The 25791-nt window shown below is 41.0% G+C and overlaps 1 non-coding gene across 1 annotated transcript; it reads left to right on the forward strand.

The window, feature by feature from the left end:
- Positions 1-17888: 17888 nt before the first annotated feature.
- Positions 17889-17994, forward strand: LOC150002446 (U6 spliceosomal RNA). The gene has a single exon (XR_016512825.1). It is a non-coding gene; the product is annotated as a U6 spliceosomal RNA (small nuclear RNA).
- Positions 17995-25791: the final 7797 nt, after the last annotated feature.

Raw genomic sequence — 25791 nt, forward strand, 5'->3', positions numbered from 1 at the left:
GGCCTCTGCGCTGTTTTCCTGCTCCCACGATGGTCACATTGAGTCTCTTCTCAACGTAACCAAATGTCTTGCAAAACTCTGAGTCAGATCATGAGGTTTCTCTGCTCAACAGCTTCGAAAGGCTTTCTCTCTCACCCCAAGTACAAGCCAGTGTTCCCGATGTCCAAGGTCCCGTCGCCTCGGAGGACACTGTGTCCCCCTCACAGACTGTCCCAGCTATACCAGTCCCCCTGGACTTCCTTGTACCTGCCAGCATGTTCCCACCTCCAGGCCTTGGGACTTGCCGGAATTCTCAGCCAGACACCCATCATTAGCTTCCTTGCCACTTTCTGGTCTTGATTCAAATGTCACATGATCAGGGAGGCGCTTTCTGCTCTTTTTATCTGAAATGCAGTGGCCTCCTTCCCACCCCCGGCCCAACTCAAACCCTTCCTGGCTCTGTCCGGGACTTGACCTGTTTATATTGGGTATTTCCTGCCTGCCCCGCTGCCCGGGTAGGGGTTTCTGTCAGCTTTTTTCATCGCCGTGTGGCATCTAGAACAATGGTTAGGATTTCTTAGACTCTTAAGTAATTTGGTGATGAATGACCAGCACACGGCACTCACTGGTTCGGCTTATTTCAGCAAGCATTTATCAAGCACCCAGACTACATTTCTGCATCTCAGAGCAGCCCGACTCGGGAGCAAATCGACTTAAATAAATCGTGAAGTAAGATGAAGCCAGAAGGAAGGAGAGGTTAGACCTGGATTGGACAAAAGGCATTGCTTCTGGTTTCAATGCAGAAAGTGGAAAAGAGAACGTGGCTTTGTCAGGGGAAGAAGGCAGGCAAAGGGTGTGATGGTACCTTCCCCTGTTGCCACTTGCTCTTCTGGGCCACGTCCAAGATGACTTTGTCCTTTCTAATTCATTTTTGAAAACAACATCCAAACTATATGAAAATAACTGGATATACTATGGATTCTATTTCTATTTTTAGCTCATAGTCTTCATCTACTCACCCAACCATCCGTGAAAGAGATTTAGGAGCATCTACAGTGGAGGAAGGCTTTATGATGCCACAGCAGATACAATTATAGGAATTAAGTGAAGAAATATACATCGGACCTCAGGGCATAGTCTCCATTCCCAAAGGAAGACTCCTACTTCATGGTCTAGGTGAAATCTTGACCCCAAATTCTATAGTCTTAGTGTGACATCGATGGATACATCTCACTGCTGATATGTGGCCAAAATGGGATGTTTAATTCCTATTTTGAATAAAAATAGCCTTGGAGAGATTTGGAATACATTTACATATTTCCTGAGTGAGGCGCTCCATGAAGCGACCTTACTGCATCCAACTGAATGATTTAGTCTCATTTGTCATGGACAGAGGACTGCTGATTGGGAGAATATGAACGGCCCTCAGCTCTGAACAGGGCAGCCGTTCTATTTTTACTCTGGAGCCAACCTAAACAACACATCTTTCATCCTTAGAGCTCATGGTCAGCTGAGCTGAATTCAAACTACTGACCGGGAAGTGAACAGACTCATTTTTCTTCATACCAGACTCCTGAGATATCAATGCCTTGATATATGCAGAAAATGAGCTTAGCAAAATCTGAACCTTCTCTCGCTCTCTCAAAGCACATTTGTGTTTGCTTACTCCCTCTTTTTTCTCAAATAAAAGGCAATATAATATAGGTACTATTTTGCATTTTGTTTCTTGCCACAATATATCCTAGAAATTATTCTATATCAGTTTATAGAAATTGCTTCATTTTTTTATAGCTGCAATATCTCTGCCATGCTAGGCTCTGCAGTAACCCTTGGCAGGGAAATACAGGATGGGGGTGCTCTGATATTGTCTGAGACACCCCCACCTCCCCGCAGCACAGAACCCAAGAGCCATGTCCGCCCATCCCCACCTTCATCCTTCATATAGTCCTCCCCCAAGGTAATGGCACAGGATGATTTAGGGGCTAAAATCCAGAGAAATGGGGGCAGAGGACTTATCAATGAAAAAAATATCATTTCACAGATCTGCCAAGGTTAGATCCACGTGCAGTCAGCTCTCTGTGGAGGCTGACGTTGCCTCTGTTCATCTTGATGGGCTTTGTATTCCCTTGACACAGGGTGTGTGCTGAGAACCTCATTGGGAATCTCAACCCAGCTCCTTCCCGGTTCTGTCACCTTGGACCCGTCGTTTGCTTCCCTGTGGTGCGGCTTTCTCTCCTCTAAAATGAGAGGGATGTAATGACAGCCTCACCAGGTGACGGCTCTGTTCTAAAATGAGAAAATATACGTTATATAAAACACTTCAAAGGTGCTGAGCATATGTTAAATGCTCAGAAATGTTGTATATTGTTACAGAAGCTTCAAGTAGGCATCCAGTTACTTACAACTTTGTAAGGTAGCGTTTATTCTTTCTCGCCCCTGCCCAGCGTCCATGTATTAATGTAGCGCATTTGCGAGGATACAGCATGTCTCCAGAAGAGAAGTCAGCACCCAAGGTCACAAGTGGAGCGGGCAGACTGCCTAAGAATCAGTGAATTTATTCTAAAAGCCGAGTGTTCACAGCCTGCAGAGAACCGGGAGCATTTCAGCAGAGCAGTGACCACTAAGAAGCTGTGAGCTGAACAGAGAATCTAATATTATTCCACCTCTAGTTTGCTTTTCCCCGGTACACACAGTTATTGGTGGGCTTTATACTTATAAAATCTGTCCTTCACAGTGACTGACCTAGGTGGCAGGGGGGTATGCTGAGGGTCAGGGAGGCTAGCTAGCTCGTCAGTGAGAAGCAGGCCTTTCATGGAAGCCCAGATCAGATGACGCTGAAGTCCATTTCTTTCCTACGACAGGCTGAGGGCACTTTCTACTTGATAGATCTGTCTTTTTCCTTTGGGAACAAATGGATGTCAACTCCAGGCCTGCCTTGCAGGAGGGGATTTGTTCCAGCAGGCTGCTGACGGCTCACGGCGGGGGTGACGCAGCCCGGTGTCAGCCGTGGGTCCCACCCTCGCTGCTCCTGTGGGCTGAAGGTCTTCGCTGTGCGTGACCTTGACCCGGTGCATGCACAGCCGGTCACGGATGCTGCTGCGCGGTCGTCTGAGCCGCCATCGCTCACCGGCAGACAGTCTAGCTTCTGTGCCTTCCGCTCAGTGTTTTTATTGTCACTGGACAGTCCCAGTGATTCAAGAAGATCACATTCTTCTGAACGTCAGGGCTGGAGTCATTTGATCAGTGACGTCTCCTTGTTGGGGTTAGTAAGGAGTGAGCCTGCACATCTGTTTCAGAAACTTGGGAGGATTTTGATCATTTTAATCTGCATCTACCTGGCTACCCAGAAATGAGGTTTTAGTTCTTCCTCCCTGTGTGAATTTCATCTGTGAGCAACTAATGTCATTTACGCCTCTACTTTTTTGCTCACGTGCTTCTCCCACTTCCCTTTTCCACTCTAATTAGAACCGCCCCCCACTCTCTGCTATTCAGTATTCAGAACTGTACTACAAAGGACCTCATTAGCGGTTTCAAAGCTGTCACACGGGTTCCTTTCTGATCTATTCATCATGCTGCCGCCAGAATAATTCTCCTGAACGTAAATGAGATCGTGTTAAGCTCCTGCTTATACACCTGCCCATACAGATGGAAGCGGTCCTCCCCATCCTCTGCAAGCCATCCCAGGGCCAGGACCGGGCCTACTCCCCCAGACTTGGTGACACGGAAGGCGTGTTTCTTTGCTTGCTTGCTTTTACAGACGTGAGCAGTGCTAATTCAGATGAAAACAAGGTGGGAGTTCATGAGAGTCCCCCCTGCCCCACCTACCCATGTCCGGGGTCACAATCCAGACAGCAGGTTCGAGACTGTCCATCTTGGAGGCGCCTGAGGTCTGTCTGCTTGCTTGCGTGTTTGCTCTTTGTCCAGACTATATTTACAGCCTTCATAACTTCAAGCCGGGGTCTCTATTGTAACTCTCCGCCTAGACGTTGCTTTTCCTTTACAGGAAAGAAGGAAAAAGATCGCAGACCAGCAGAGGCATTTACAACACACATAAGCTCCTGTGCTTCTGTACGTCTGTGCAGGGAGGCTTTAATTTTTCTTTCTCCAGAGCAGTGCCTGCTTAGAGTGTTAGAATGTTTTTTACCAGCCAGATACACACATGCACATGAACACACACAGGTCTCAGCATGTTAGATGTCTGTTACTGGACAGTTTTTCAGGGTATCTCGTCTGTTATAATGCTGAACATAGACATCCTCCCAAATTGGCATTTTATCTATAAACTAAGAAATCGTTCAGAGCATGCAGATTAACTTTAAACAATGTTATGAAAATAATTTTATATGTAAAAAGTACCATTAGATACATTTAGACATTAGACACAGATACTGATAATACGATGTGTGTTTTCATGCCGTTCAGTGACGATATTTCTGGATGGAATTGTGGGAACACGGACGAGGGCTGGCTTCTCCTCTACGTCAAGTGTCTGTGAGGGAAAAAATGGAGTGAGAAATTTGAGGAATGGAACCTCAAGTATGACCGACATGGGAAGTTGAGCATTGCTGGCATTTTTCCCACTTGAGATAAAGTATAATAATTACATAGTCTACTGTCAATAAAAATGAAAATACAGTCTCTAGGTCTTTAAAACGTTTGAGAAATAAATTTTCAAAGGTCAACTGGAACAAAAGCAGTGGAACACGCCCCTCAAAGGTAATGCCCATCAAAGTACCAGGTGGGACCTGGGAGGGCGGAGCTCGCTGGGCCGGCGGGAGAGGTCAGCACCACTTCCGGCCAAGGCAGGGACTTTATAACGCTCTGAAACCAGCAAGGAAACAGCCAAAAGGCTGAAAAATGCAGTGAAAGAGCAAATGATTGCAGGATAAAATGAGAAAGGACAGATCAATAAAGTCTATGCTAGACGCTAAAGTCTTAAGGCGACAGAAATATGTTTGGTAAGCCTAGGAGGTGGCCAGGGCTTTCAAGCTAATCATGGAAATGTCACTTGGAAGATTTGTCCCCTAATCCTCCACCCCACATGGTCTCTGAAAATGTACACAATGGCTCAAAGTCCCCGCTCTTCAGTTTGACAGCGTGTAGACTGGGGTCAGTGGTGCTTGGCATGTCCTCATGCACACGCTGTTATCAAGGTTAATAAAAGTTTACAGGTGATTTTTGACTAAGAGGTTAGATTTAACAATATTATGTAATATTGTTTGAAATAAGTTTGCCTTCACACATCGGTTTTAACAGGCTAGTCAAGTCATAGATGGGAAGCCACCCCAGTCCGTATTATCTGGCTGGATCAAGCCATGTGTCCATCAGGGATGATGGCAAAGAAACAGTCATTAAGGATGTGCATGATGGAGCCAGGAGGTCTGAGTTCAAATCCCAACTCGGTATTGATTAGCCACATGAAGAATTTGAATGAAATCTTTGAATTATACATGGGATACCTCAGTGTTCTAATGATATCTCTTTTTGTCAAAACATGTTGGATATCAATGTTGAATGCTTGTCTTTTGCAACAAAAACTTCTTGATAATACAAGATGGGGCTTTTTTTCCTTTTTCTTGAAAAGATGAATCATTCACACCTAAGGAATAATGCCTTGTGTCGAGAAACAACCTTCTTGCCCCCGTGTTTCCCTGAATTGTACCCCGTAGACAATTAGGCTTCAACAATTCTTTTCTATTGAAATTTTACATAAGTTTTAAAAGTTTGATATACTTACTAAATATCTGTGATATTTAGAATTTTTCAACTTTTTTTCATTTCAGGAACCATAAAGTGAAATTCTTACAGGTATTCAATATATTCTGCAAGCAAAATTTTTATTTTGGGAAGTAGTTCCTTGGTACTAATTGGCAACTTATTCTGTTGCTGTGCTTGAGGACATGGAATGAATTAAGAATTAGGGAAAAAGACCAGCTGCTTGACATGCTATTCACACATATTATCTCATTGCAGAAATGTCAAGACCCCAACTATCATCGATACAGAGTCCCAGATGATGATGTCACCTGGCCTACTGAGTCTCATAACTCTAAACTGAGGCTCTAACATGCAAAATTTAGTGTGGAATTCAAGTAATAAGTTACATTTTTCCATCAAAACTATCTTTTAAAAAGAAGTATATTTTTTTGATTATGTTGTTACAATAATTCCAATTTTTTCCCCCTTTGCTCCCTGCTGCCCAGCACCCGCCTTCCCTCCAGCAATCCCACCCCCTTAGTTCACATCCATGGGTCGTGCATATAAGTTCTTTGGCTTCACCCTTTCCTATATTATTCTTAACTTCCCCTTGTCTGTTTTGTACCAACCGATTATGCTTCTTAGTCTCTGCACCATTTCCCCATTTCTCCCTCTTCCCTCTCCCAGCTGATAACCCTCCAAATGATCCTCATACCTATGAATCTGTTCTTATTCTGGTTTGCTTTGTTTTTGTTTTTATTTTTTAGATTCAGTTGTTGATAGTTGTGAGTGTGTTGTCATTTCAGTGTTCACAGTGTTGATCTCCTTTTTCTTAAGTAAGTCCCTTTGACATTTCATAAAATAACGGCTTGGTGATGATGAACTCCTTTAGCTTTACCTTGTCTGGGAAGCACATCATCTGCCCTTCCATTCTAAATGATAGCTTTGCTGGAGAGAGTAATCTTGGTTGTAAGTCCTTGCTTTTCATCACATTGAATACTGCTTGCCTGTTTCTTTTTGCCTGCAAAGGGTCCTCTGAGAAATCAGCTGAGAGTCTTATAGGCACCCCTTTGTAGGTAATTCTCTACTTTTCTCTTGCTGCTTTTAAGATTCTCTATTTATATTCAAACTTTGGCATTTTAATTTTGATGTGTCTTGGTGTGGTCCTCCTTGGTCTAGCTTGTTTGGGACTCTATGTGCTTCCTGGACTTGTATGTCTACATATTTCCTTCACCAAATTTGGGAAGTTTTCCTTTATTATTTTTTCACATAAGCTTTTGGTTTCTTGTTCTTCCTCTTCTCCTTCTGGCATGATATGGATGTTGGCATTTTAATGTTGTCCCAGAGGTTCCTAGCCTCTCCTGATTTTTTTCATATCTTATTTCCTCATTCTGTTCTGGTTGACTGTTTTTTTTCTTCCTTATGTTCCAAGTCATTGATTTGAACCCTGGTTTTCTTCCCTTCACCATTGGTTTTGTGTGAATTTTCCTTCATTTCATTTAGCATAGCCTTCATTTCATTCCTCATGTGTTTGCCACACTTAAGGATATCTGTCAAGTCTGTGAGCATCTTTATCACCAGTGTTTTGAACTCTGCATCTGTTAGGTTAGCTATCTCCTCATCGCTTAGTTCCCCCACTAGAATGCTGATCTGTTCCCTCTTTTGGGCCATACTTCTCTGTCTCCTCATCTTGACAGGCTCATGTGTTTGTTTGCCTCTGTGTCTTAGGCAGAGTTGTCACTCCTGTTATGTTGTAAGGGGTGGAGTCTTAGATATTCATCAGTACAGGGCAACCTGTTTCATCACGTTGTGGTGCTGTTTGTGTGGGAGGGGCCTGAGGGAACAGTACTGCTTGCTCAGCACTCACCCCTTTTCCAGGCACTTCTCTCACTTTTGTATGGGACTGGCAGCTCTCTAGCTGTTGCCCTGCCCATTGTTCCCAGAGCGGGTGGGTCTGCGGACATTCTAGGACCATGGGGGCTCTTTAAACAAGCAGACTCTGCTGAGAGACCGGCAGTTTCTTCCTCCACCCCAACTGCCACTGGTTTACACAGTCATAAGCAATGAGGCTTGATTTTCCCCGGTGCTGGGACCGTGAACTGTGCAGTCTGGTCAGGAGCTGGGAAAGCTCCCCAGGTGTCCCTCCTGACTTTTTAAAATGTGTGACTGTGCTTTCCGCTGGCCTGCCGCTGCCACCACTGCTGTTGCCACCACCCTGTGTCCTCTTGGCCCCGACTCTGCCCCTCCTACCAGTCTGGATGAGTATTTCTTCTTTATATCTTTGTTTGTTGGACTTCCATGCAGCTCAATTTTCTGGAACTTCTGGTTGTCTCTAGTTTTGAGGTAGTTGTTTCTTCTTAGTTGTGGAAGGAGATGAGCCTGTCTATCTAGGCCTTCATCTTGGCCAGAAGTGTCCATCAAAACTATCTTTACTATCCCTATGTGAATACCCTTGAAAATGGCCACATTATTTGAGAAATATGTTCCTTTATAGCTCATCTTTCAGAGTTATAAAAAAATTCATATGTTTTATATATTAATTATCCATGAAGCTTCAAAGGTTGTAGAAAACAAAATGGCAAGCATTTCTTTTTTAAAATCGCATTTTGTTATGGAAAGGGAACATTGCTAATTTAAGATACATTTGAGATGTGTGGTTATTTTTCTGATCACATCGTTTACAATTGTGACATAAATTTTGTAAAATTTGAACCTGTTTCTTTCAGGGCTCCCAGAATTTAGTTATGCTTTCTTTGTGACGAAAGGAAACCATATGACATAAGATTAAAGAAAAATCACTTCTGAGTTAGTTTTAAGTTAAGTAGTTGCTGCCTGCCTGTTGGGAAGGGAACAGGCTTTGGTGAAGGTGTCTCAGCTGCAGAGGAAACACAGTGATTGGAATCTATTCAACAGAGAGTTCAGAGCTAATTCAAAAGCTAAAAAAGAAAAGGAAACAAAGAAGAATTAGACAGCAGGATGCTTGGTTTTATCCAAAAGAAGCTTCAAATATGTGCATAAGGCAACTAGAAATGTTACTTCTTTAAGTGCCTGAATTGTTGTTACTGAAATTTGAACATGTAAAATCTTACATCTGAGAAAAGAAATAATATATTCTTAAGGGAATGATGAGAAGATGGCAGGTGGCCCGTGGTAACTGATTCACTTGACAGTCTGTGGAATGAGATGAAAACGCCACACGCCGTCACCGCCACGCCATCCCACGCTTCTTTGTGAACAGAACCGGAGAGTCTACACAGCATGTTCTTGAAGAATGGTAGCTAGTTTCTATCAAAGCTTCATTCAGAGGCTTTGGACTCATTCCATCAAGAGTCAGAGCCAAATTCCAACAATGCCTTGTGGGCCTTATGGGATCTGGGTCTGTGTTACCGTAGATGACTTTCTTTGTATGAGATTAAACCATCGGGCAGTACGAAGTCCTGCCTCAGGGATCTTACACTGGTTAATAGCACTGAACACTTAAAATGTGCCTGGCATGATCCTATTTAATGTTGACCCATCCAATTGTTTCTTTAGTTTTAATTCTCATTTCCGAGAGGCAATCATCAAGGTCCAGAAGGACTGCATGCTTTTCCAAAGTGAATAAGTATGTCTTTGGGTCTTGAGTACTTTAAAATTATTTAAACCTCATTTCTGGTCAGGGTCTTGATCAAAAATACTGCTTCATGGATTTAGTTTTGGGCCATTAATTTTGAAATCTGCTGCAGGATCTAAGGCAGCCCTTCAAATTTGCAGGCTCATTGACTGTAGATCTAAAGGAGACAGCTTCTTTTATAATAGTGTGGGAACACTCGTTATAGGACAGGTCTTTCAACAGCAGAAGAGTACTCTCAGACAGGCTTCCTAAGGAATTCTCAATCAGCCTATTAAATGAAGATGCTTTGATGGTATTCCTGCCATTGGCTTCAAATCCGATGTTATTCTGTGGTTCGCCACATAAAAATGGGCTCAGGATTATTTGATTTATAAACCAGATCAAGCATATCATTTGTAAGGATCAATTGCTGTCACCTCCTACTAGCAGCAGCTTTAACATAAAGCTGATCCGTTTATTTTTCAGCGAGGATCCTTACATTATTTTTCTAAATTTCATTCACGGTAGTTAAAGATAATTTCCATGATAGTATTCCTTTGAAATTTGTTGTATAATGTATTTTTTGTAATTTGTTGTATATCTTTGGTAAATACATTATTCACACTTCTTAATAAAATTTACTCTGAAATTATTGGCACTATTTTCTTGTTCTCAAGTCAATTTTATTAATTATTTGATGTCTCTTTTTATTTATATCCTCTCATTTATGGAGATTTAGATTAAAATTGCTAACTTTTATTTCCAACTACCTTTTAATATCTGTCAATTCTTGCTTTAAATATTTTGTTATTCTCTTAAGTGAATCAATATTCATAATTACAATTTTATTGGAGAATTGTTCATGTTAGTATTATAATACAATATTTTTCATAATACTAGTATTTTTTAACTCAAATTTACTGTCTTATAAAATATTAGATACATTAATTTGTGTTAGCTATTACTTATTTGATATTTCTTGATCCAATCTTAAGATTCATTCTTTTGCCACTCTTCATTTAAAAAGTGTATGATTTTAGCACATATCTGTTTTTAAAATCCAATCTGTCAATCTTTGTCTTTTAATTGAAGTACTTCACCATTTACATTTAATATAATAACATACTATAGATTTAAATCTGCCATCTAGTATTTAATTTTAATATTTTCTCTTTTACATTCTCACCTTTTCTCTCTCTCATAGATCCTTAATTTTATTTTTATTATTTTTAAAAATTTTAAACATTCTTGTTTATTTATTTATTTATTTATTTTTAGAGAGAGGGGAAAGGAGAAAGAGAGGGAGAGAAACATCACTGTGTGATTGCCTCTCACGTGCCCCCGACTGGGGACCTGACGTGCAACCTAGTCATGTGCCCTGACTGGGAATCGAACCAGCGACACTTGGTTCGCAGGCCGACGGATACTAAATTTTAAATAATTCCTAATTATTGATCCTTTTTTTTCTCTTAATATCCTTTTATTTTATATTTATAAGGCAACTCTCAGTCTTGTGTTTTTGTTTTTGTTTTTAAATTTGGAGGTATTGTATCTTTTATACAGGTGCTTTAATAGCTACTCTTTTCATTGTTTTTCCACAGAATTTTTGTCATTTTTCTACGTGTGGTTTTCTTCATATTTATTCTGCTTTTGTTTATTTTACACAGGTTTGTCAAGGTATAGTTTGCATACCATAGAACTCACTGATTTTTAGTGTACAAGTCCATGATGTACTGGAAACTTCTGGAGGTCAGCAGCTCTTACCACTGCTTGGTCTAACCCTCACTTCAGACAAATCCCTCATTTACAGTCAGTCTGCGTTCCCGGCCTCAGTCCCAGGCAACCAACGACCCAGTTTCTGTTCCCTGAGTCTGCGTTCGTTCATGACCCTTGCAGGTCTGGGGCTTGATGTCGCTCATCAGTTTAGAAATCCGGGGATCATGCGCCCCTTCGAGGGTGTTCCTGCTCCGTTCCTTCTTGTTAGCCTCTCCCGGATTCCAAATTCACACAGTTCCCTGCATCCCTTCCGACCCTTCCTATTTCCTTGGTGTTCTGTGCTTTCTACTTCGCTTCCTTCCACGTACTGAACATCCCGACTTTTTTCTCCCACGGACTAGGAGCCTCTGAAAACCCTCCCCAGCTTCTCACACTCTTAGCTGTCGCCTTTAATGACACTTCACAGCCTCCAGACCCTAGCGATTTGCAAATACATGGAGGGCACAGGGAAACTGGATTTAAGCGTCTTTCTCTGGCTTGCTTGGGCACCTTGCCGCTCCCGGCTTTCTGACTCAGAAGCCGGGGACTCCCACTTTTGCTTTTCTGACAGTGTGCACCTGCCTATGAAGTTCTAATCAGCTTTTCTCCTTTTAACTGTTGCGTTCAGAAATCTATTTCTCAGGCTCATAATGAAAATTTATGTGACCATTATGAGTTATAGCCCCTGTAACACGTCAAAAGTGACTGCAATTTTTAGTAAATTATCATGATTTTTCCCCTAAAAATAATTCTTTATTCATGGATATTTCTCATAACCACTATAGGAGACCTGCGTTGGCTAGCAGTTCACTAATTTCTTCACTCTATAGAAACATTCTGTCAATTTAGAAAATATTAGGTCTTTGAATGTCTTCAAAATTTGTCGTTCATTGATTTTTTGGAAGAGTTTCACTTATCTTGGAATCTTATGTACAATAGATTATATTCTATAGTTAAAATGTATCTATATTTTATTACTCTGTATAATATTTTACCTGCTATCAATTTATTTCTTTGTAATCAGTTTTTTAGATCCATAACCATATTTTTAAAATATATTTTTAACGGAAGAAATAGTCCCAGTTCTCAGAAAGATTTTAATGCGCTCTTACTTTCAATAGAAGAAAATAATCACTTTCACAAAGATTAACTATTGATAGAAATAGCATAGATCACTGATAAATTTTCACATAACTATAAATAAGATCTGCCATATATTGGATCTTAGGTTTGTTAGACCTCTGTGTTTTGATTCTTTGAGATCTGATAACTTATTTCCTTGATTTACTTGTTATCTTTTAGAGAAGAAGATATTTCACAGGTATTTTAACAAATACCATTTCTCTCATCATTCTTATAGAGATTTTGTGTTTTTTGTATAGTCTTATGGAGAAATTACTAATACAGGATTATATGATATTTGCATAATAATATTAATTCAAATAACATGATTACCCAGTAACCAAAATGAGTTCATAGTTTCCTAGTGAACCTAATTTATACTAGGGCATACTCTATAGACTGTAATAATTCTGAAAGCCTGTGAAATTAATTGGGAGAATTAAGTACATACGTACAGTGGATTATGACTAACCTCATAATAAATGTTCTATGGTAAAACTAGGTATACATTGAAGTTAGGACTATCTTAAAAAGTGAAAATATTAATATGATAGTTTCATGTGAAAAAATCAGGACTTCACTTGAGTCTTTTCAGTTTGTTATCTGTAAGATTAAAGAAAATCACTACAAGAACTGAAATATATATATATATAACCTCAGAGAAATAGTTTTCCACTGATGTTTTAAAAATCCATCAAGTATAATTAATAACAAGACCTTGGCCCCTATAAATTTTCTAAGCTAGAGATAAAAATGCTTTCTTTTCCTTCAAGATGATATTTCAAAGCTACATCAATGTAATACTAATGCAGAACAGAAGTCTTAAAAGGAAAAAAACATCAGACATTTGAATCCTCATTACATCATCACTTTGATCATTGAGTCATTGTCACCTGATACATCCACTTAATGACAAAGCTTCTATGGAGGTATTACAATTTTGAAGATTTTCTGAGAAAGGGGAAAAGGAAATCCTAAATCCTTAATAAGATTAATCCAATTATTAACTGAAAAAAAGAGAACTGGTTCCCTCAGCCTACTTAGGATGCATATTCTAGCATCACAAAAGTTATATATGTTATATATATGTATATATCCGCATTAGTAATGAACTTTTAATAAAAGAGCACCTTAATGCTAATTTAATGGGAAAAACCAAATGACGAATGTAATATCATGAACCCTTAACAGATGTCCTAATTAGATATCATTAAGGAGCCTATTAGATGAATGAAAATCGAACCTTTCACTAGCTACCCGAATATACCCTTTAATTTATAATGAACCAGTTACAGGCTGAAGTACTCACCTGAGCAATGCACGGAGAGTAGGTCCAGATTGCCCGGAGCCGTGCCGGCCATTTCACCCGAAGTCCAGCTCCCCGAGGAGACACGGGTCACCTCACTGTTTGTTTGCTGAACAGAGCACACGACAGCCTTGTTTTCTTAAGCTGTGGTTCATGGAGGGTGAGAAGTGGTTCATGAGCTCTTTGAGAATGTTTCCAATTTTGGTTTTTGAAAAAGTAAGGTATTTTATAAATTGAAGAGCATTTTTAATGATCACTTCCTGTTTTTTAGGTCAGCTTCTCCAGCTAGAGAAGGAGGCGTGAACGAAGTCCTCTGGGATGTTTGAGGTACGCACTCTCCTCTTTAATTAACAGAGGTCTGTATGATATTCCGGTGCGGGAGAGAAAGTCGGCGTTGAGTGTCTTTTCCCTGGTGCTTGTGTATACAGAACGGGCGTGGGCCTCCGTTAGTTCTAGTGGGGATGGGCATGTGGCAGACGCTCGCACAGATTAGTGTTTCTAATAATCACTTATATTTACCAATTAATTTCTGATAATTAAACGCAAAAAATAAAAAAAATGTATATAACAACAAGATTTGCAACGCCATAAATGTATTTATAGGGTCCCCGTTCATGCCTCACCCACCTGTACTGCTCTTTTGGCCAACGCTCAGTCGACTTTTGCCGAATTCTCTGTGTGAAGATTCGCTGTTGAACACCCTGGCATGGGTGGAGTTTAAGCAGGCTTCCATGCATTATCTCACCTCAGTCATCTGGTACCTCACCTCGGCTCGGTGATGCTTCTCGGGGATTACATGAAAGGAATTCAGTTGCTGAGTGAGGCAGATGTTAGGCTAGAGGTCCATTGTCACAAACCAGGACAAAGTTGGAAACAATGAAGACATAAAAAGCAAGGAGATCTTTGAAAGCATCAGTTCCCACAGGCTGGTATTTATAAATATTTTAATTTTATAACTTTAAATCTTTTAACACTCCTGTCATACTGAGCATGTGTTTTTATTTTTTAATTTATTTCTTTTTAAATTACAGTTTACATTCAATATTCTGTACTGGCTTCAGGTGTACGGCACTGTGGTTAGACAATCGCATACTTTACCACGTGGTTGCCCCATAATTCTGGTACCCACCTGGCATTATCCATAGTTATTACAGTACCATTGACTCTGTTCCCTGGGCTGTAAGTTACATCCTCATGACTATTTTGTGACTATCAATTTGTACTCATTAGTCCCTTCACCTTTTCATCCAGCCTCCCAACCCCTACCCTCCGGTCTCTGTCAGTCTGTGCTCCGCATTAGCGAGTCTGTTTCTTTATTTTGTTCTTTAGATTTCACAGAGCAGTTAAGTCATATGTATTTGCCTTCCTCTGTCTGACTAACTTCCCTTAGCATAATACTCTCCAGGTCCATCCACGCTGTCACAAAAGGTAAGGTTTTTTCATGGCTGAGTAGTATTCCATTGTGTAAACGTACCACAGCCTTTTTATCCGCTCGTCTACTGATGGGCACTTGGGCTGCTTCCAGATCCTGGCGATTGTAAATAACGCTGCGATGGACAGGGAGGTGCATATATTCTTTCAAATTGGTGTTTGGGGTTTCTTTGGATATATTCCCAGAAGTGGAATTGCTGGGTCATAAGGCAGTTAGATTTTTATTTTTTTTTGAAGTGTCTCCATACTGCTTTCCACAGCGGCTGCCCCAGGCTGCATTCCCACCAACAGGGCACTAGGGTTCCCGTTTCTCCACAGCCTCGCCGGCACCTGTTGTTTGTGGACTTACTGATGGTGGCCATTCTGGCAGGTGGGAGGTGGTATCTCGCTGTGGTGGTAATTTGCATTTCTCTGATGATTCGTGACATTGAGCATCTTTTCATATGTCTATTGGTCATCTGTATGTCCTCCTTGGAGAAGTGTCTATTCAGGTTCTCTGCCCACTTTTTAATTAGGTTGTTTGTTTTTCTGATGTTGACTTGTCTGAGTTCTTTAGTGACTGCTTCAGCATGTGCCTTTAGGAGAATAGATATTTGTGCTGATTCATCGATATACCTGGGGTTGTATTGCAGACCATTGATCAATGGTTCTGTGTTACTTCATTTGTGGGTACAGTGCCCCCTCTTCTAACTCACAGGAAGTTCTGTCTCTGGAAATCAATTTGCTGATATAAGTAAGTAATTATTAGATAGGGCAGAACTCCAAGTACCAGCAGGGTGTGTCTCCAGTTTTTCTATACTCATTCTCAGTTAATGTTTCAGTTACCTATAGTTTTAGCAGAAGTAATGCTTTCCTTTCCATTCCAGGATTTAGAAAACCCAGCTCAGTATGTTTTACAATTTCTCAAAAGTTGTCTGCCTTCACCCGGCAGAGTCCTGGCAGGTGCCTCGAAGCCCCGCTGTGATTGGGGGGGGCTTCAATGTCCTGCTGGCTCTACCGTGTCTTCACCTTCCTCCTCTCCAATTCTCTTTCTTGAATGACTGCACTTCAAGACCTGAGGGATAAGAAGGCACAGCCTTCAAAATAAAAAGACAAAGTATTGTTTTATTTGTCTGGTGCGTTATACATTTTGTTGGCTAATGATGGCAATGGCTCTACTAAAAGATGTTATTTCTGGGTTCCTTAGAAGCTAAAGCCCTTGATTTCAATGCATGTAAATGTCTTTATAGGAATTGTGTTTCTTGGTTCTTACTTAAGAAGCCCTTTCCTACCATAGGTCGCAAAGATGTGTTTCTAAATTGTCTTTAAAATAGTGTTTTTGTAATGGAATTTTAATATATAAGCAATAATTTTGGCATAGCTTTAAGTTCAGTTTTGACTTTCCATGTGGATTTTGAATTGACCCAATATCATTCAGTTTACACACCAGAGTTCCTTGCTCACTTGCAGACCCAGCTTTGTCATTAATCAAATTTCAATTTGAAATTTGTCCCTTTTGGGGCTCTTTATTTTTCCATCCACTTGCTTATCCTTGTCCTAATATCACATTATCCTAATTCATAAAAATGACACATCAATTCTTGATATAGATTAAGAAAAATGCCTTCACCTTGTTCTCTTATTCTAAGTCCTTTGAACCTTGCCATAAATTTTAATATATGCTTTTCAATTTATATAAAATTATGCATACACACACATGCACCTTGGCAGTATTTTCATTGAAATTACATTAAGTCAACAGATCAGGTGGGTCAGAAATCATACTTTTATATATAGTAGTAGTAGTCTGGGTTTGCCAAGGAACAAAACCAGTGGGGTGTGTTTGTGTTAGAGAGGGAGAGAACAAGAGAAGAGAGGACAGGCTGGACATCCAGTGAAGAATTGATGCTGCAGCTTGAGCCTAAAGGTGGTCTTTTGACAGAATCCCTCTTCCTCGGGGTGGGGGAAACCTCTTTTTCTTAAGACCTTGAACTGTATAGGTGAGCCCACACCTATACACCTGTATGGAGGGTAACCTGCTTCACTCAAACTCTCCTCAGTTGAATGTTAATTTCATCTAAAAACATCTTCACAGCAGCATCTAGACCTGTTGGACCAAATATTTATTACATATTATTCCAAGTGGAAGGTTTTGTGTGTGTGTGTGTGTGTGTGTTTTTGAATTTTCTGATTGTGTACCAAGAACAAATTTTAAAAGGTTCAGTTATTTGTTTGCATGGTGGCTTCATTGGTTGTTTTAATGCATCCGTTTTTCTGTTTGCCAGTTGAAAGTAACCTCAGAAGACAGATCAGCAGAGAAGGAGAGGACCCGTTTCTATTTCAGATTATGATATATAGGCTGCCTGTCCTCCCATTTATCCCAATCTGCTCCGACACCTTCCTGGCACAGAGCGGGCTTACATAATCTTTTTGCCAGAACCCACCATTTAAAAGCGCGGCACCTTGGTGGAGAAAGCGTCGTCACCGTAAGTCTGAAATTCAGGTATCATGCTCAGTCCCCTGATTCCATGCAGCCGACATGGGTCTGGGAATATCTCTCTCTTTTTCCTGATTTTATGCCGATTACTTACTGACGGCCAGGGGACCAACCAACAGATAAATAACGTTGGCCAAGGTGAGCCTGGATGGGCCACATTTACCTCACCATCTAGAGGCGCTGCTATGCTGTTGTCTGACTGATAAGTGTGTAATTATATTCTAACTATTTTGTCTGTTTGCTTGGCAAACTGGACAGGATGATGAACATGTAGATGTCCCTTGCCAAAAAGGACAATGGCATGTTTGGCTCCATCATCTCAATTGCACAGCCGGTCACAGTTTATCTGTGTATGACGGATCCTGAAGCTAATCCCTTCCAGGAACTCAAATGCCAGGAAGCAAGAAGATGTAGTGGAGGTCTAGCCACAGTCGTTTGGAAATGAAGGATTAGCTCTCTGAGTTAGGAGTTTAGAAATAATTAAAATGATTTGCTGTGATGATATCGCCAACCCTTAAGGAAAGGACCCAGTGCTCGCTTGCCAGCACATGCACTAAAACTGGAGTGACACAGAGAAGATTAGTGTGGCCCCCGTGCAAGGATGACATGCAAAGCCGTGATGTGTTTCTCCTTTTATTTTTTTTTAAAGGAAAGGACATATAAACAGGTCCCAAACTATGTTTATAAGGATGGCCTCATTAGAAACCAAAGAAAAGCAAGTTCAAATGACATACATTTTTTCATTAAATTGTCAAAAATGTAAAACAAAAAAAAATAACAGTAATAGTTGTCATTCAGATACACTAAGTATAAGTGGCATTTCATGATGGGTGAGTTTGCTAGGTATTAAAAGTCTTGGAAATGTATATACTATTTACATAGCAATTCCATTTTAAGAAACCAAACCCAAGGATATAAAGAAGAATGTGAACCAAATTTTAACATCATGAATATTTATCATAATGACAGTTCAGTATAAATGGTAAACAGAAAGGGAAAAAGTTATGGTATATGTATGCAATAAAATGCTTTGAAACCACATAATATATGAAATGAAAATTATAAAGCACTGTGTGGACACAGTTGTTAATATATTTGGTTTATCTGACACGTATGTGCCTTTTAGAAGGTTAGCTTTAGAGACGTTTCTCAAAAAGACTTGAACATATTTTTGATGTATTATGTTAGATTTGAGTAATTTTAGGGACCCTCTAAAAATGAAATTTAGTTTTGATTTAGAAGACGGAGGGTCTTTGTTTCCCATCATGCCATAAGAAAATACTAACTACTGATGGGACCCGAGATTAAGCTGAATAATCAGAGTATAAAGCTTACATTAGGAGAGCACTCTACAGAGATCCGGATATTCAGAGGGGCATGAGTCTCAGGTAACTATGTCTATTCTGAGAGCACAAGAAAAAGAGTGAGCAGAAGTCCCCAAAGGTAATGACGTAGCCCAATATGCAAGTAGATCCAGAAATTTTCTTTCTTGACCTCAAAATATCTATAGGATTACACTTTCAATTCCTGAAATAGGTACACCTTTAAAAACGAGCGCTGTGCTTATTAATAAGATTCTATTTCAGAATAAGCTGAGTATAGCATCTGTAAATGATAAAAATCCAATTATCGCCGCGAGTTAAGAGCCGGCCTGCCCGCCCCGCGCGCTGCGGAGGGGACCCGCGCTTCTGACTCAGGCTTGCACACAACGTGTTATCTCCAGACAGGGCACTTCATCATTCTCCCTTCTTTTCATAAAACTGGAGGGTGTTTATAGAACCTGGCGCACAGAAACGGTCGATGAAATGAAACCGGTAAAACGCATAACTCAGCACTCAGCCCTTGCGAGCGGCGGGGTGTTCTGTTTTCCTCTTGCGCTCTTTTGCGTCTTGGGTACCCTTGTCCCCTCCGTCCCACCTCTGCTGTTCGTCTGCGCCCATCCCTGGATTTGCAGCGCGGCCGAGGCCTGGCTCTTAGCCACGGTTTCTCTCCTGCCACGGGGAGTACTGGGCAAACCTCAGGACACGCCTCTCCACGCCCTGGGCTTGGGGATTTGGTGCGTGGGAGTCATCTGCGTGGCGGGTCACACGCCACTCAGACTCTGCAGGTGCCAGAGTGAGGCCCAGCTGCCCTGCTTCCATCGGGCCACCAGGTGCTGTCGGCGCGCCAGACGTCGGCCTGTGCTGACCGCGGGGACAGTGGCTGTCCCCACCCGGGTCGGTGACGTGCGCATCTACGCGCCGTGGGGACCGCCCTGTCCCTAACTCCTGTCGTCGGTAACTAAGGTACGATCGCGGTTATTCTTCCTTCTGGCTAGTGATTATCTTCTCTTCCTCGTTTGCCTTTTCAACATAGTCTTGTTTCAAAGGGCTTTTATGCAAATATATACTCTCCTGTATAACGGAAATAACAAGGGCAAAGTGAGTGGTGAGCGAACCTGGAAAAAAGTATTAAGGCTTAAAAAAGTAGGATGAAATCATTTGGAGGTTGAGCATCCAGCTGGCTTCCAGAAATGTCCACTTTGTTGCTTAGAAGCCGCGACAGAGCGAGGACTCCCGTTCCCTGATGCCTTGCAAGCCCAGGAACGTCCGCGGAGAAGGTTAGGTCCCCGGAAGCCCAGCTCGCCCTGTCTGAAACCCGAGAGAAAACGCCCCGTGCGTTCGTATCAGGAAGACACCCAGGGGCTGGTAAACAACAAATAATGCCTTTCGTCTTAATTGGAAGAAAAGTAATGAGTGTTCTAGAATTTTTTCTTGGAGTCCCTCTTTGTGAGTTAATGAACTGATGTTAAAGCATCACTTGATAAATGTCGAAAATAATGTGATCCTGGTACAGACTTCTTTAGCCAAGTGTTGTCCTGATATTAGCATATCTTTATATATATATATATGAGAGAGAGAGAGAGAGAGAGAGAGAGAGAGAGAGAGAGAACGAAATCCCACTGGAACCCTTAATTCCTGATACAAATATATATTTTCTCGATGAAGCCTGAAAGTTCTCTTCAGACCTTCCACGGGCTGGATGAGGCCCGCCTGCCTGGAAGACAATCGGTTGTGCTCCACTGAAAAGAACATTCATCGCATCCAAAACACCCTCCCAGATGCACGCAGAGTAAAGTGACACACGTCCGGGCACCCTGAGGCCCACCCAGGCTGGTTGCTAGGAGGAGCCAGTGCAAAATGGACAGAGGCAGACGTGCCCACGGCCCGTCCTCGGCCATCCTAGAGCCCTGGGACGGGCGGGCCTGCTCCCCATTGCGTGGGCCGGAACTCTCTCCCGTGGCGACACCTGGCTGTATGGGTGACTAGGAAACTGACCGGGTCTGAGCCACTAATTCATGTGCCGCTTGTCTTTAAAACAATAGAAGATTAATACACTATAAATCAGATACATAGAAAATAAATATTCATCTCATTTCTCCAGGCAATGACTCAAAGAGTCACAGTTGAAAGGGATTTGACTACAGTTTCAACATGAGAGAAAGGCCATGTAGGACGGCTGGGTAATGAGCGAGGCCCGCTTTCACCCCCATATAAATCACCCCATTCTGGGCACGAGCGGCCGCTTTTCGGGATGGGGGACCTGACAGGGCCTTGGCAGCGTTGTGTTTCCCGTGCCTGACAAATAGATAGCTTGTGCAGTTAATTAAGTTTTTTACTTTTCTTTAACTCCAACATGGGTTGTGCTCTCCCTTTTCCTATAATACATGCACACTGTTGACCTAAAGAACTTATGTATACATTATATGAATTTAGAAATACATCTTCCTATATTAGTGAAAGGTTAGCTGTTAAGACCGTCTTCCCATTAAGCGCATTATCTTTTCTATGGTTCACATAAAATATTCTGAAGTATCTCACACCGAATAATCATAGATTTCATCAATTCAAACCAACTTCTTAAAATGTATTTTCTTTGACGCTAATAGAGAGAGCGAAACTTTTGAGCCCCTTACTGAAATGGCACTGGGTAATAAGCAATGTTTTTGGGTTGGCCAAAAGTCTGTATGGTTTTTCCTGTAACATAAAAAGTCATTTTTCATTTTCCCAAGTAGCTATTGATTTGGATATTTTGGGTATGTCATCTGTCTGTATGTTTAGAATGTCTTTAAAACTTAGATTACTTATTGAATATAAAGCATATAAATATTAAAATACATAATATAGTTTGACAGACATCGATTCATTTAAAGTTTGGCTATACACCAAAACACTCAGTCAAAAATACAGTGCCATGTTAAAAGCTATTTTTTAAACCTCTAGATGTTATCCTAAATGTCAATATTTACAAACTTCTCTGTTTTATTTCAATTGCATCATGAGATGTCTGCCAAGAAGTGAAAAGGTAGCACTTACCTAGTGAGTTACAGAAGTTTAAAGATATAACCTGCATACATTGGGCTTCCATTTAAATCTGTTTGATAAATATATCTGTATATTTCAGAGTCGAACATATAAATCTAATTACATACTCATATTTTAATAGTTATGTTTTGTACCATATTTATTAAAGCATAAATATTTTTATAATATTTCATAGAAAAACAAGCCTTATAGTGTGAGGTTAACGTAGACCAATCATCTTTTTTCCAATGAAGCTTTGCTTAAAGTACTAGTGCTAAGAATATATACTTTTTCCCTTTACTTGTCAGGAACCTAATTGTAGTTCCATTTTCAGAATTGCAAGTTTAGTGTGTAACTGAGTTCTTTTATGAGACCTTTATTAATTGAGGAAAGTCCAACTGATTTCAGTAATTATTAAAACGATGATAATATGAAACAAATGTTACTTGCTACCTCACTCTTATTTTGAAATGACTTGATATTAAAATTTTCTAATTCAGACTCATTAGAGGAAGTCAAATATAAAGTGATTTTAAAAATAAGGTGTCGTCGTCGTCGTCGTCGTCGGCAGCCGTCCGTCTCGAGAGACAATGGTGTAGCTTCTTAAGAGTCTATCTGCACCGCCGAGAATGGCTGTGCAGTCCGACTCGGGAGTGACACGGTATCTGTCTCCTCCCGTGTTGAATCGACATCTTGCGATGACGCTGGAGTGTCCTCTCCAGTGAAGCTGAAGCTACAGAGCCTGGGCAGGGTGATATGGAGGGTCTGCTGTTGCCCATGCAGCAGACCCCAAAATAAGGTGTGGGTTGCAGATGATTTTGAGGAGCTGCAGCCCTTGATGACCACACAAATGATGTCCCGAGGCCCTCCCTCCACGGGCCGGCCAAGGCCAATCCCGTAGTTGCTCCTGCTCCCTGGACGCTCTGGTTAGCCGTGGGCACGTAGGGAGGGCTCCTCACTCCCCGCTATTTCTCTTTCCACACCGTCCGCCGACAGTCACAGAGCCTTCCACTCGGCCTTCTTCCGCAGCCCCCCTGAAACCCTCAGCAGCACCGGTCTCCCCAGGATCCCGAGTCTCAGGCCTCTGGCGGCTCTCCAAGTTCACCGCAACAGCCCTTTGCCTTCGTCCCCGCTCGCCCGGTGCACGGACGGCCGCCTCTTCTCCGAGGACCCCACGCTCTGCCCGTCCTCACAGCCCTTGCGATGGCTCTGCCTTCTCGGTACAGCTCTGCCCCTGGCCCCTGGCCGAGCCGGCTCCACTCATGTTTCCCTTTCTGGCCTGCACGTCCTGCTCCTCACAGGGCTTTCTGTGAGCTTCTCTAGAGCGGCACATCCACTCACTTATTCCCTTTAACATCGTACATCACAGACACATCCAAACTATGGTTTTCCAGTGTCTATTATTTCCTGCTACCTCCCCACCGGGCGCCGGACGATAGATGCTGTGGTCGGAATCCTACTCCCCACTTCAGAGCATAGTCTGCGTGCTTAGATAGAAGGGCGCCGGGCATCTAACCACTTAACAAAGGCGTACGGATGGACTGAGTCACATCTAAATGCCAACAGTTCTTTGCTAGGGAAGGTAGCAACAATATTGTCTCGTAAAGATGGAGGCCTTATGTGTCAAATACTGTGACATAAAAAGTGTGGCTATCCTAGTGGTAAGGACATTATCTTGTAATTTTGGAGAGAAATATAATTTATTATATACTTAAGCCATTTTTTCAGATGCAGTAATGATATTCATCCAGTGTAGGTGAAAGAGTCATAAAATCGGAGACAGAAGTCTGAATGATTAATATTCACTGTTCTTGAATTTTGAATAAATATTACTATGGAGACCATCTAGACTTATAAATAAGATGTGTAATTCAGAAACCGGTACCTTGTTATTTTCCGCTCATTTACAAAGAGCATATGAATTTAAAACACTCCGCTGAGCAACGTCTTTCACTGATTAATGTAATTCTCTAACAGATGGAAGAAAAGAGCAGTGCTTATGTGAACATTTTGAAATATAATATACTCTGATAAAATTTATTCAAATTATCATCGAAAAGGTTTTATCATACTTTATTAAACAAATTACATTTTAATGCATTTCTACAGTAAAAGAAGGCAAAACAAAGAGTAGAAATCGCTTTTATTTACCCTTCTCAAGCCCGAGGCCTCTGGCCCTGCCTCTGGCTCAGAGCCGTCAGGAGGGAAGTTGACAGAATTCCAAAACCCTTTAGCATTTTCATATTCATACACACATGCGCGCACGCACACATTTTTGTGTGTCCTCATTTCATGAATGGGATTAAACATATTACTGTGTTGTAGTTTAGCAATTATAGAGATCTTTTTCACATAATATCTATTAATATATTTTAACTTATTCATCTTAGACCTACTTTGTGTTTATATCATGATATACTGTCATTTAGCCTTTGCTCAGTGACAAATATTCTGTTTTTTACAATTATTAGCTAACATTATTCTGTAAGGAACAACCTTAAACAGGTACGCAGAGTTCCCATCTTCCCACCTTGTTGCCGTAACTTAATGTTATTAATCTTGCACATTTTCATTCTTTTCCTTTTACAAGTTAGCGCTAGGATTGGACCTATTTTAATGTTTTACTAGCCATTTATATTTCTTCTGAGGAAACATATACATATGCCTTACCTATTTATATTTTTCTTATTCATTATATATGTATATATGTATAAATACTCATGTATATATACACTACTATTTAAAATTCTATAGGGCTTATTTTATTTATTTTTTATTTTTTGGGGTCTTTTTAATTTATTCTGTTTGTTTTCATAAACACAAGAGGAGCAGCAAATGATCACATATGATCTTTATGTCTGCTTTGCTGGAACTTACACAAGGAAGATTTAGGGTGACCCTCAGTCTGCCCTTCAGGGCACAGGAGCTGAGCCACACACCTGTCATTCAGCCTTGCCTGTGAACACCTGCTTTTCCAAGTCCCTCAGGTTTTCCATTGTGCCTTAAGGCCCCTTCTAGCCATCTTTCAGGAAAGCAACCTTCGTTCCTTTCCTGGAAAGATTGCCATGGACCGCACAACCATCCAAGGTACCAGGCCTTTTTTCTCGTGGGCTTTTATTACCTTTGAAAGTCAATCCTAGTTCCTCAGGGCTTTTTGGTGACAACCAGAGCCCAAGCATGTCTCCTTCAGGCATGACATTCCAGTCAAAGTCATGGTCAACAAAACCTTCTATTAACAACTGGTCTTATTAGTTTTATGCAAAGAACCTTATGTCATTACTTCTTCAGAATGCCGAATTCTGGAGGGATCAGGTAGGGAGAAGAATATACAGTGTGAAGGAAAATCCTTGTCCTTCTAATATTCACTAAAATTGCATTTCCATACTCTACATATTCTTTTGTTCACTGTCCTACGTGTGAGGCATTGTTTTTTTTTTTTTTTTTTTTTGAGGGAGTGGTTTGCTGGCTCATTTATTAATTTATTTCGTTTTCATTTTTCCCCCCACTAAAATTTTTTGTTTGTTTGTTTTCCTGTTACAGGTGTCCCACTTTTCTCCCCATGGCTTCCCCCCACCTTGCCCCCCCTTCTCCCACAGGCAGTCCCCACCCAGTTGTCCATGTCCGTGGGCCATTTATACATGTTCTTTGACTAGACCCTTCCCTCCCTCCCCTCTCCCCCCTTGTCACTGAACTAGAGGTATGTAAACAAGGAATCAAACTAGCACTAACAACTGACAGTATAGGGCTTTTTATAACACTTTTATGTTATCCCTTTGTATATGAAATATGTCAATAATTTTTCAGTCTGTCTCTTATCTTTAATTTATTTTCTAATGACCTTTTTCATGGAGAAGACTTGGATTTTACGAGTATGATATTTTCTTTAGGAGGGTCATCCCTCCTCCAGTAGTATAAAATTATATCCTAGTAGTTTGTACATTCAAGTTTTTAGTTTCTCTGTGCTTTATTTCTTTAAAAAGTGCTAGATAGGGGTTTGGATAATTTTTTTGCCTAATAGATAGCTAGTAGTTTTAATACCTACTGTATAATTTATTTTTATGATATCCTTGTTGAATGTAAATCATCCACA

The sequence above is a fragment of the Furipterus horrens genome, unplaced genomic scaffold (assembly GCF_987537825.1).
Source record: "Furipterus horrens unplaced genomic scaffold, mFurHor1.1.pri manual_scaffold_8, whole genome shotgun sequence".
Lineage (NCBI taxonomy): Eukaryota > Metazoa > Chordata > Mammalia > Chiroptera > Furipteridae > Furipterus > Furipterus horrens.